The sequence below is a fragment of the Hemitrygon akajei genome, chromosome 23, assembly GCF_048418815.1.
Source record: "Hemitrygon akajei chromosome 23, sHemAka1.3, whole genome shotgun sequence".
NCBI lineage: Eukaryota > Metazoa > Chordata > Chondrichthyes > Myliobatiformes > Dasyatidae > Hemitrygon > Hemitrygon akajei.
The window spans coordinates 10026545-10040035 of NC_133146.1; positions in this window are offsets into that span (position 1 = coordinate 10026545).

Here is a 13491-nt window from a genome sequence, read left to right on the forward strand (position 1 = left end):
GGACCTCTTTGCTCCTATACTCAACTCCCCTTGTTATGAAGGCCAACATGCCATTAGCTTTCTTCACTGCCTGCTGTACCTGCATGCTTACTTTCAGTGACTGATGAACAAGGACACCTAGATCTCGTTGTACTTCCCCTTTTCCTAACTTGACACCATTCAGATAGTAATCTGCCTTCCTGTTCTTATCATGCAGTGAATTAAGTAAAACAGAACTTGAGATGAAACTCCAGCAAAAGTGACCATAAACTACCAGGTTGTCACAGAAGCTGAACTCTAGAGGCGAGGTGAACATTGACTGCCCCTTACATCAAGGCAACATGTGATGGAGTGCAATATCAAGAAACACGAGTACAACTCAAGCTAACAGGTATGAAGGGGAAACACTCCGATAGAGCCACATCTTGCGTTGCTCCCCTCCAAACCACACCTCACCCTGTTAATGGAGATACACCAACAGCTCTCTTGGGGCAATGCAGAAATTAGTCATCTTCAAGTTTAATTGTCATTCAACCATACGCATACATACAGTAAATGAAACAATGTTCCTCTGGAGCCAAAGTGCATAACACAGTACATACTGTTGCACACAGCACGCACAGTAACAATGGCACGTACAGTTACAAAAGTATTAGTACAAGTCCCTGAGTGGCATGGTCTGAAGATGAGTGGTGCATGGGATGTCCCAATGGTGGGAATGCTTCACAAGAGGGCAAGAGCAGACTAAGGAGTAGGTCATCGATATCTAATTTATTAATCTGAATATATTTAATTAAGTTTCTTAATATGGTCTGCCTAGCATGACAGTCCCGATCTATTGGAAGAGAGATGATATTTGGCTACCCTCTGAATTGGCCAAGAAAGCCATTAGTTATAGTTTGGCAAATTATTCACCCGAGGCAGAAAAGGGATAAAACAGTGGACAACTCGACAGCAACGTACAATCTGCTTGAGGAACTCAGCTTGTCAGGCAACATCTATGGAAATGAATAAATAGGTGACATTTTGGGCCAAGCTACTTTTTCAGGACTGGAAAGTGGGTGGGGGGGGTGGGGAGGAGAAAGAGGAAGCAATACAAACTAGAAGGTGATAGATAAAGCCAGGTGAGGGGAAAGGTAGGTGGGTGGAGGAGGAGGGATGAAGTGAGAAGCTGGGAGGTGACAGCCTGAAGCTGGAGGAATTTGATAGGAGAGCAGAGTGGACTTCACAGGAATAACACTGGATGAGATGAAATTTCTATGTCTGGCCGACCTTATAGTTACAAATATCTGGGGACTAGTGTCCCACACTGTGGAAGCATAACTCACAGGCAGACGCCATGCCAGATTCCTGCATCGTAATCCCTGAGAACATCCTGTCCCATTAGTGTGATCACCAGAGTGAAACACCAGTGGACTGGAGTAGTTCTGTGCATCCTCCGCATTGAGTCTACATCCCATGAACTCTCATGGGCAGGGAGTCATCCTCCACATTACCACCTCAGCTGATCAATGCTGAATAACAAGTGGATGCAGTACTGTCAGCCCGTACCTGCACTAACTTCGGGGCACCATCAATCTGATGGTGCTGTCTAAGCAATGAAGAATAAAACTGGGTCTCCAGTAGGTAGGGGAGGAGGCAACATGGGAGATAAACCAACCTGATTTCATCCTCCACAATTTGCTTGTGACGGATGCAATTGACCAAGCCAACAGCGATAAAATACTGTGACTTCATCACTGGCCAATGAAATAGACACAGGACACATCTACAGTTCAGTTTGGAAGAACTTGGGAAAAGCCTGACTCTGTAACAGGCGTACGTGTCATTTACAGTGATGGTTACATTGGCAACCATTTTGTGTAACACCTCTGTTCAACTGGTATCGGTGACCCCAGAACGTCACTTTATTTCTCCTTTCTGCATGAACTAGTCCAAAAAAGCTCAACATAAGCTTGAGAAAGAGCTCCACGCCATCCATCTTGACACATTGCACCCTTCCGGTCTTGACACTGGACTTTCTGATAAATGAGCTACTCTGGCCTTGTAACTCAGATTCAGATTTAATTTAATCACACGCACATCAAAACATACAGTGAACTAAAATAACCTGAGGATGTGCTGGGGGCAGTCCGCAAGCGTTGCCACACATTCTGGCGCCAACACATGCCCACAATGTTCAGCAGAACAGCAACAAAACAACAACAAGAAAACAAGTCCCTTTACTCCCTCCCAAGTACTCACCCATCCATTCACACCTACAGACAGTTCCCTCAATCCAGGACAGGCCACTTCTGGGCCTCCAGCCTCCATTTCCAGTATTTCCCTCTCTCCTCACATAGCTGCCCCAGCGCACAACTCCCTCACACACATCTTTTGCTATTCACCAGCCTTTATTATTGCTGTTCAGCTGGTTTGTTTCAATCGATTCCTGCTCTTTCCCCTATGACTGACCTCTCCTTGTATTTAGATAGATACATACATACTTTATTGATCCCAAAGGAAATTACAGCGTCACAGTAGCATTACAAGTGCACAGATACACAGATATTAAAAGAGAATATAAAAAGTTACCTTAAAAATAAGATGTACAAGATTTGTAAGTCAATGATTTACCAGATTTACAAGTTCATATATATGTACACACACATTTCATATTTCTTATTGTAATTTATATTTCACATATTGCACTGTAGCCAGCCTTTCCCGATTTTCCTGCCATCATGGCTGTTGTGTTGGTCCCCCTAGACCTATGCCCGTTCCTACCCCTTGCCTCCGTCGGAGGATCCGGCCGACCTGCCGCTGCCCGGCGGTGGTTCTGCCCGTTCCTATCCCTTGCCTCCGTCGGGCAGGCCCGGCCGGTCTGCCGCTGCCCGGCGGGGGTTCTGCCCCATCCTCCTCTTCCACCCGAACCCTGGGATTGTGCCCCACACCTGCCTAGGGGTCCGCATTGTGCCCAGACCTCCGGTGTTTCCGCCTGGGAGGCGGCCCTACCCGGGACATATGCGGCCCACCCAGGGAGGGCTCTCCACCAGCTTATCTAGCCACCTAGACCTGTCTGCCTGCCTGTCCGAACCCCGGGGACCTGTCTGCATCCCTGCCTGAACTTGAACTCCGGGAGCCCGCTCCGCTCTGCCTGCCTGAACCCCGGGAGCCCGCTCCGCTCTGCCTGCCCGAACTCCGGGAGCCCGCTCCGCTCTGCCTGCCTGAACCCCGGGAGCCCGCTCCGCTCTGCCTGCCTGACACTCTAGCTACCTGAACCCCAGCTCTACCCTTAAATGCCATGGCATCCCCATCCTGCCCTCCCCCTAGTACTTCAGTGTCTGCATCCTGCGTTTGGGACCAACCAGCCCCGTCCCTGACAATTGGATCCAATGTTATTTGTCATATACATTAATGATCTGGATGATGGGGTGGTAAATTGGATTAGTAAATATGCAGATGATATTAAGGTAGGTGGCGTTGTGGATAATGAAGTAGGTTTTCAAAGTTTGCAGAGAGATTTAGGCCAGTTAGAAGAGTGGGCTGAATGATGGCAGATGGAGTTTAATGCTGATAAGTGTAAGGTGCTACATTTTGGTAGGAATAATCCAAATAGGACATACATGGTAAATGGTAGGGCATTGAGGAACGCAGTAGAACAGAGTGATCTAGGAATAATGGTGCATAGTTCCCTGAAGGTGGAATCTCATGTGATTAGGGTGGTGAAGAAAGCTTTTGGTATGCTGGCCTTTATAAATCAGAGCATTGAGTATAGAAGTTGGGATGTAATGTTAAAATTGTACAAGGCATTGGTAAGGCTGAATTTGGAGTATTGTGAACAGTTCTGGTCACCGAATTATATAAAAGATGTCAACAAAATAGAGAGAGTACAGAGAAGACTTACTAAAATGTTACCTGAGTTTCAGCACCTAAGTTACAGGGAAAGATTGAACAAGTTAGGTCTTTATTCTTTAGAGTGTAGAAGGTTGAGGGGGGACTTGATAGAGGTATTTAAAATTATGAGGGGGATAGATAGAGTTGACGTGGATAGGCATTATCCATTGAGAGTAGGGGAGATTCAAACACGAGGGGGTATTTCTTTACTCAGAGAGTGGTAGCTGTGTGGAATGAGCTTCCAGTAGAAGTGGTAGAGGCAGGTTCGGTATTGTCATTTAAAGTAAAATTGGATATGTATATGGACAGGAAACGAATGGAGAGTTATGGGCTGAGTGCGGGTTAGTGGGATTAGGTGAGAGTAAGCGTCAGCACGGACTAGAAGGGCCGAGATGGCCTGTTTCCGTGCTGTAATTGTTATATGTTTTATATATGGTTTATTCATCCCCTTTAATTAAAGTCTGTCCCGAGCCATATTGGCTCATCAGGCCGGTGCTTATTTCCTGTTTCCGTGGCGTGAAGCGACTGAGAGTACGAGACTCCCCCCCAGATAGGACGCCAGTCTATCGCGAGGTTAACCCCCAGCATTTTTGCCGGTACCCATTTTCAGCTGGGTGGACTGGAGCAATGTGTGGATAAGTGCCTTGCTCAAGGACACACACGCTACCCTGGCTGGGGCTCGAACTCATGACCTTCAGATCGTTAGTCCAACACCTTAACCACTTGGCCACGAGCCACACAAACCCCCTTTAATATGACTCACCAAATCATCACTGTGCAGCCAATTGGTTTTAGATTTCACATAATTAGTTAAATGGAGATCTGTTTTTGGAGACCTGTGTTCAGTCAAGGTGCTTCAATTGATTGTAGTAGAAGTACACCTGGATCTGAAAGGTCCAACTGCTGGTGAGTCAGTATCCTGGTAAAAACTACATCATGAAGACAAAAAATACTCCAAGTAACTCTGCAAAAGGGTTATTGAAAAGCAGGAGAAGAATACAAGAAAATTTCCAAAACACTGAATATCCCTTGGAGTACAGTTAAGTCAATCATCAAGAAATGGAAAGAATATGGTGCAGATGTAAGTCTGCCCAGAGCAGGCCATCCTCAAAAACTGAGTGACTGTGCAAGAAGGGGACAAGTGAGAGAGGCCACCAGGAGACCTATGACAACTCTGGAGGAGTTACAGGCTTCAGTGGCTGAGATGGGAGAGACTGCACAGACAACAACTGTTGCCCAGATGCTTCACCAGTCGTAGCTTTATGGGACAGTGGCAAAGAAGAAGCCACTGTTGAAAAAAACTCACATAAAATCTTGGCTAGAGTTTGCCAGATGGCATGTGGGAGACTCTGAAGTCAGCTGGAAGAAAGTTCTGTGGTCTCATGAAACTGAAATTGAGATTTTTGGCAATCAGACTAGGCGCTATGTTTGGTGTAACCCAACCATCGCACATCATCAAAAACACATCATCCCTACCATGAAGAATGGTGGTGGCCGCAGCAGGCTCTAGAAGACTTGTGACAGTAGAGAGTAAAATTAATGCACAAAATACAGGGAAATCCTGGAGGAAAACCTGATGCAGTCTGATAGAGAAATGTGACTTGGGAGAAGATTTGTTTTCTAGCAAGACAATGACCCCAAGCATAAAGCCAAAGCCTCTTAGGAATAGCTAAAAAACAACAAAATTAATGTCCTGGAGTGGCCAAGTCAGAGTCCAGACCTCAATCCAATTGAGAATTTGTGGCTGGACTTGTAAAGTGCAGTTCACTCACAATCCCCATGCAATCTGACAGAGCTTGAACAGCTTTGTAAAGAAGAATGGGGAAGAATTGCATTATCCAGTTGTGCAAAGCTGATAGAGACCTATCCACACAGACTCAAGGCTGTAATTCTGCCAAAGGTGCACCTTCTAAATTCTGACTTGAAGGGGTGAATACTTATGCAAGCAATTATTTTTAATATTTTATGTAAGTAATTAATTTAGATCACTTTGTTGTGATCTGTTTTCACTTGGACATGAAAAGGCCTTTTTCTGTTCATCAGTGTCAAAATAAGCCAAATTAAATTTGGTCACCGAATTACTGGAAGGATATTAATAAGGTTGAAAGAATGCAGAGAAGGTTTACAAGGATGTTGCTGGGACTTGAGAAACTGAGTTACAGGGAAAGGTTGAATAGGTTAGGACTTTATTCCCTGGAACGTAGAAGCATGAGGGGAGACTTGATCAAGGTAAATAAAATTATGATGGGTATAGATAGAGTGAATGCAAGCAGGCTTTTTCCACTGAGGCTAGGGGAGAAAAAAAAACAGAGGACATGGGTTGAAGGGGGAAAAGTTTAAAGGGAACATTGGGGGGGGGCTTCTTCACACAGAGAGTGGTGGGAGTGTGGAATGATCTGCCATTTGAAGTGGTAAATGCGGGCTCACTTTTAACATTTAAGAAAAACTTGGACAGGTACATGGATGAGAGGGGTGTGAAGGGATATGGTCCAGGTGCAGGTCAGTGGTACTAGGCAGATAAATGGTTCAGCACAGCCAAAAAGGGCCAAAAGACTTGTTTCTGTGCTGTACTGTTCTATGGTTCTATGGTTCTAAATCCATTGTGCTTCAATGTTGTAAAGCAATAAAACATGAAAACTTCCGGGAGTGGGGGGTGAATACTTTTTATAGGCACTGTAGAAACTCAGCTTACCGTGACAACACTGTCAAACATCCTTTACACTAATTCTACATTTAACCCAGTTTTTAATCTCCACACTCTCATCAACTCCACCCACCTTCCCAGTTTCTTCCAGCTACCTACCTGCTCTAGTGTCTGATTCAGCTGCCAACCCCACACATCTCTGGGATGTTGGAGGACACTGGAGCACCCGGAGGAAACCCACATGATCACAGGGACACACAGATAGTAACGTAGTGTCTGGCACTGTGAGGCAGCAGCTCTACCAGCTTTGCCACTGTGCCACTCAGACATTTGCAAGATTTTTCAAAAAGCCAAAATTTTTTTAAAAAACTGAAATAAAACAGAAAAGCTGGAAAAACAATTAAGTCAAGTAGCTTATATGGGTTAGTGAGTTGTGGATATGCTATGTTGGCACCAGATCATGGCAAATCCTATGGATGATGACTCAAAAGCCTGAAAGCACATTCCAGCAGGCTCAAGGACAGCTTCTAACCACCATTATAAGACTATTGAATGGACATCTTCTCTAACATGGACTCTTCATTTCACAATCAAGACCTCCCAGCACAAACCTTGCTGATTTGATTTGACACAAAAAGCACATTTCATTGTATGTTTCAATATTTTGATGTAGATGTGGCAAATAAAGATAATCTTTAAATTAAAAAATGTTTTGTAATACTATCCTCAACAATACCAAACATGGCAGTCAAGAGATTGGGCTTAAAACTAACATTGAAAAGTACAGAAAAAGTTTGAAATACATCTTTCCAAAAATTTTCAAGGCTCGGACATATCCAAAACATATGAATTAGAGTGGCCACTCCATTAGTACATCCATCACAGTAGAGGGAAATATCTGCGTAGAAACAAGAGAGCTTGTCTTCAGACATATGAACTCTATGTACTACTTTGAATTGTAATAAAGAATGACGAGCACATAATGATGAAGAATTAATCAATTTTAAAATAATATTCCAGCTCTCTTCAGATATGAAAATCTGTAAATCCTTTTCCCAGTCTCCTTTAATTTTATCTAAAGAGGCCTTTTTCAGTCCCAACAGCAGACCATAAATGTAAGATATTGAACCGTTGTCAAAGGGTTTCAGATTAAAAATTGTATCTATTATATTCTTATCTGGACTTGTAGGAAATGTATGCAGTTGGGATCTTAAAAAATCTCTAATCTGTAAGTATCGAAAAAAATGAGTATTGGAAAGGTTAAATTTCGTTGAAAGTTATGCAAAAGAGATATTCCCTCCATCAAACAAATCCTGAAATCGTTTAATACCCAATCTATCCCATTCTGTAAAAGGTAGTGAATTAAAGATCATTTAAAAAAACAATTAGAGAAGATGGGACTCGAGAGGGAGAATCTCAATAAACAAAAATGTTTTTTGAACTGTAACCAAATCCTCAAAGTATGTTTGGTCACTACCTTCAAAAAACCAAACAGAATGGAGGCTTTGTCTGACCCAGTTTTAGAGTATATTATTGGGCAGTTAAGATACAAAATATTACGTTCTGGATATATTACATTAACCATGAGAATTGCCCTATATGGGTTTCTTTGGAAGTCAACTCTGTTATGAAATTTTCCATTATTTCTTTACTTGGATACTCACTTCTTTTATCTTTAAATAAACTAACTAAATTTAAAAATTTTTAATCTTACCATAAAAAAGGAGTGTTCAATAATTCAAAGTTTAAGAAGTTCAAAGTAAATTTATTATCCAAGTACATGTATGTCAACATTTACACCCCTGAGATTCGTTTCCTTGTGGGTGTAGTCAGTAAATCCAAGAACCATAACAGAATCAGTGAAAAGCCACAGCCAACAGGGTGGACAGAAAACCAAAGTGCAAAAGACAATAAACTGCACGAATACAACAGGAAAGAAATAATAAAAATAAATAAATAAGGAATAAATATTGAGAAGACGAGATGAAAAATCCTTGAAAGTGAGTCCATAGGTTGGGGCGAGTGCAGTTGAGTGAAGTTATCCCCTCTGGTTCAGGATCCTTATGGTTGAGGGGTAATAACTGTTCCTGAACCTGTTAGTGTGGGTCCTATGCCTTTTTCCTGACGGCAGCAGCGAGAAGGTAGCATGACTTGTGTGGTGGGGGTCTCTGATGATGGATGCTGCTTTCCCGCGACAGCGCTCCATGTAGACATGCACAATGGTGGGGAGGGCTTTACGTGTGATAGACAGATCCATAACCACTACTTTTTGTAGATTTTCCGTTCAAGGGCTTTGGGGTTTCAATAGTCTTATAACAATGGGTAGAAACTGTCCTTGAGCTTGGCAGAGAGTACGAAGTGAGGTAACATGGCAACGTAAAGTGGGATTTGAGCTCACTTCTCGTTAACCAGAAAGCACAGCCTCAGAATAGGGGAACATCCATTGAGAACAGAGATAAGGAAGAACTTATTTAGCCCTAAATGCAGAGAATCTGTGGAATTAATTGCCACAGATGGCTGTGGAGGCCCAGTTAATGGGTATGTTTAAAGAAGAGATTGATAGATTAGAAACACAGACACATAGAAACCTTACAGCAGAATACAGGCCCTTCAGCCCACAAAGCTGTGCGGAACATGTCCCTACGGAACATGTTAGAAACATGTTAGAAATTACTATGCTTACCTATAGTCCTCTATTTTACTAAGCTCCATGTACCTACCTAAAAGTCTCTTAAAAGACTTCATTGTATCTGCCTCCACCATTGCTGGAAGTCCATTCCACGCACTCACCACTCTCTGAGTAAAAAACTTACCTCTGACATCTCCTCTGTACCTACTCCCCAGCACCTTAAACCTGTGTCCTCTTGTGGCAACCAATTCAGTCCTGGGAAAAAGCCTCTGACTATCCACATTATCTTACCCACCTCTATCAGGTCACCTCTCATCTTCCATCGCTCCAAGGAGAAAAGGCCGAGTTCACTCAACCTATTCTCATAAGACATGCTCCCCAATCCAGGCAACATCCTTGTAAATCTCCTCTGCACCCTTTCTATGACTTCCACTTCGTTCCTGTGGTGAGGCGACCAGAATTGAGCACAGTACTCCAAGTGGGGTCTGACCAGGGTCCTATATAGCTGCAACGTTACCTCTAGGCTTCTAAATTCAATTCCACAACTGTTGAAGGCCAATGCACCATATGCCTTCTTAACCACAGGGTCAACCTGCACAGCTGCTTTGAGTGTCCTATGGACTCGGACCCCAAGATCCCTCTGATCCTCCACAATGCCAAGAGTCTTACCATTAATACTATATTCTGCCATCATATTTGATCTACCAAAATGAACCACTTCACACTATTCTGGGTTGAACTCCATCTGCCAATTCTCAGCCCAGTTTTGCGTCCTATCAATGTCCCACTGTTACCTCTGACAGCCCTCCACACTATCCACAACACTTCCAACCTTTGTGCCATCAGCAAACTTACTAACCCATCCCTCCACTTCCTCATCCAGGTCATTTATAAAAATCACGAAGAGTAAGGGTCCCAGAACAGATCCCTGAGGCACTCTACTAGTGACCGACCTCCATGCAGAATATGACCCATCTACAACCACTATTTGCCTTCTGTTGGCAAGCCAGTTCTGGATCCACAAAGCAATGTCCCCTTGGATCCCATGCCTCCTTACTTTCTCAATAATACTTGCATGGGTTACCTTATCAAATGCCTTCCTGAAATCGATATACACAACATCTACTGCTTTTCCTTTAACGGAGATGTGAGGGGCAAGTTTCTATTACACCAAGCATGGTGTGCCTGGAGTGTGGTAAATGGAGGCATGTAAGGAATTTTTAAGAGATGTTTAGACAGACACATAAATGTGAGGGAAATGGAAGGATATGGACATATGGACAAGGCCTTTTCTCCTTGAAGCAAAGGAGGATGACAGGTGACCTGATAGAAGTGGATAAGATGATGAGAGGCATTGGTTGTATTGATAATCAGAGGCTTTTTCCCAGGGCTGAAATGCTTGCCACAAGAGGACACTGGTTAAAGGTGCTGGGGAGTATGTACAGAGGAGATGTCAGGGGTAAGTTTTTCACTCAGAGAGTGGTGAGTGTGTGGGATGGGCTGCCAGCAATGGTGCTGAAGGCGGGTATGATAGGGTCTTTTAAGAGACTTTTAGATAGGTACATGGATCTTACTAATATGGAGGACTACAGGTAAGCCTAGTAATTTCTAAGGTAGGGACATGTCAATTTCTGTTGACAACTATATTTAAGGAGGGAATTCCACTGTATCTGAACTAATGAAGTCAAAGCAACAAGCTGCTGAAGGAACTCAATGAGTCAGGCAGCATCTGTGGAAGAAAATGTTTTTGGGTTGTGTCTCTCTGACTGGACTGAAGGATGAAGGGGAGATAGCCAGAATAAAAAGACCAAAGGTGGAGCAACTGCTGAAAGACAAGGAAAGAGGGCGGAGGAAAACCTGCAGGTGATAGTGGATTCATGTATGAGGGGGGGTTGATAGGCTGAGAGGAGGGGAGAGTGCAAATAGTTACAGAGGCTGGGAGATGATAGTTGGACATGACAAAGGGCTGCAGGTGATGGAATCTGGTAGGAGAGGATAGTGGAGCATGGAATCCTGTCAGGACAGATCGAACAGTGGGTGAGAATCACTGAGAGGGGTGGGTAGGTTATGGACAGATGGAGTGGGTGAAGGAAGCAAAAGAAAGAAGGTGATGGTGAGCCCAGATGGGTGTGGCAGGAATGTTGTTCATCAGGAGGAGAAAATGGATGTTTGTGGGTAGGGGTACAGGTTACCTGAAACTGGCAAACTCAGTTTTCTTACCATTGGGTTATAGACCACCTAGGGAGAAATATGAGCTCCTCTTCCACTAGTTTGCATTTAACATCACTTCTGTTAGGTCCAAATTGAGAACCTATGGGGGCTGGTTCTATTTCATAGGCTTTCCTGGTGATTGTTGCAGTGAAGATGGTTTGCAGTGTGCTTTTAGATGGATGGATGCATTCCTTGTTATTGGGTAGAACCCCCAGATCAGAGCCTTGCTTTCACTCCAGCTGTGTATGATCCGAGTGCTTGATGAATCGTGGGATCGACATACCCCAGCACTGGTGGAGTAGGTGAAGCTTGAAGGGGCAGGTGAGTCACTGGGTGGTTTTGGAGGATATGCACTCCTGCTTCATGGGGTAATCCACGACAATCAGCACCTTCCTTCGATGCTCATTCTTCACCCATGAGCTAACGAGGATATTATGTGCTCATAGTGAACCATTTTTGAACATTCTGGAAGTTCTTTCTCTCTCTTGCCAGAGATCTCAGAACATCTTGTTTTTTAAATTTTATTTTCAATCTCTGCTCTGTAACTCTCATCAGATGTTTCTTTCTCCCCCTGTCTCTCTGCTTCTCATGTCCCATCTAGTCATAGTCACTTGTTAAAGCAAAACTCTCTAGGTGTCCCTTAAGTGACATTGTTGTACCTGCCTCAACCACTTCCTCTGGCAGATCGACCCACTTACTCACCATCCTCTGTTGCTCCTTAGGTCCCTTTTAAATGGCCTCTCTCATCTGACCATTGGCTCAGGTTTGTCTTTCCAAACTGAATCTTTTGTATCATTTACAAACTTCCTGATTAGGCCTGGTTCATTTGCATCAAACCCTGCGACACACCACTAGTCACTTGCTGCCATTCCAAGTAACAACCTTTAACCACCACCCTTTGCATCTTACCTCCCAGGGTGGGCTTGATCCAACAGTATTGAGATAGGAATTTTTATTTGCAACAACAATCTTGTACAGAACATCTGTAAGACCAGGAATTGATTGTTGACTTGAGGAATGGGAAGTCAAGGAAACACACATTCATGCTTCCTCCAAGCAGCATGGTCTTCCTCGGTCCAATAGGCTTTCTTACCAGAGGCACAGATGTTGGGATCAACCTGTTTATCCTCTGTTGGGCAATGATTCATGGTATTCGGTATGGTGACCTTGTGGCATCATCCAGTACCTTCATTCATTTGCATTCTGATGGCTTCATTGCAGGGGATGTGGCATGCAGATTGCTGTCCAATCAAGTTGTAGTTGCCAATCAGCCACTCATGTCCCCATAATGCTGGTCCTCACTGTTTTTACCACACACAAGCTCAATCTGGCTCATTGGTTGTTGTATTTTACTGTTACGGATCTCATTGCCACAGGAGTTACCTTTTCTCTGGTATAAGCCCTCAGTTGGATATCTGCAGGCTTCCATTTAGTATCTTTGAAATGCCATTCAAACTTATTTTACGGCACAACTGAAACAGCCAAACCAGTGCCCAATTCCATTCTAATTAATTTGCTGTTCACTTCTGGTGTAAGCCATATAGCTGATCTATTGGTAGTTTTCACAATGTAAATCTCAAGGCTACACAATCCTGTGTCATTTTCATCATTTTCAGATTTTTCATCAACAGCAGTTAGTGTGCTATTTGAAACTGCAACTTGAACTTTTATCTTTTCTCTTCTCTGTGGTGTCCATTTATTTTTGTCTGCCCAACATGCTCATTATATATGTCCTGCTTTATTGCATTTCCAGTAAATTTCACCTTTAAACCACATTTGTTTGGTGTATGTGAGCCCCTGTCACAATGGTAACAATTGGTATGGCCAGGAGAGTTTCCGTTTATTCGCTGCAATTTTGTTCACACTCACTTTCATTCCTGACTGCAACTCAATTGCGCCTCTGTCTGCAGTTTCCATTGAAACAGTGATTTCCACTGTTCATTTGAATGTAAACAGTGCTTCAGTCAGGAGCTGTTTTTGAATATTTTCTTTTAAGATTCTTCAAGCCAAATGATCTCTTAATGTTTCATTGAGCCCATAATGAGCCCAAACTGACAATGCTCAGACAATCTCTTCAATTGATCCACACACAATGAAGTGGACTCCCTTTCCTTTTGATTCTGCTTATGAAGGGTGTAGAGGGCTCTACAAA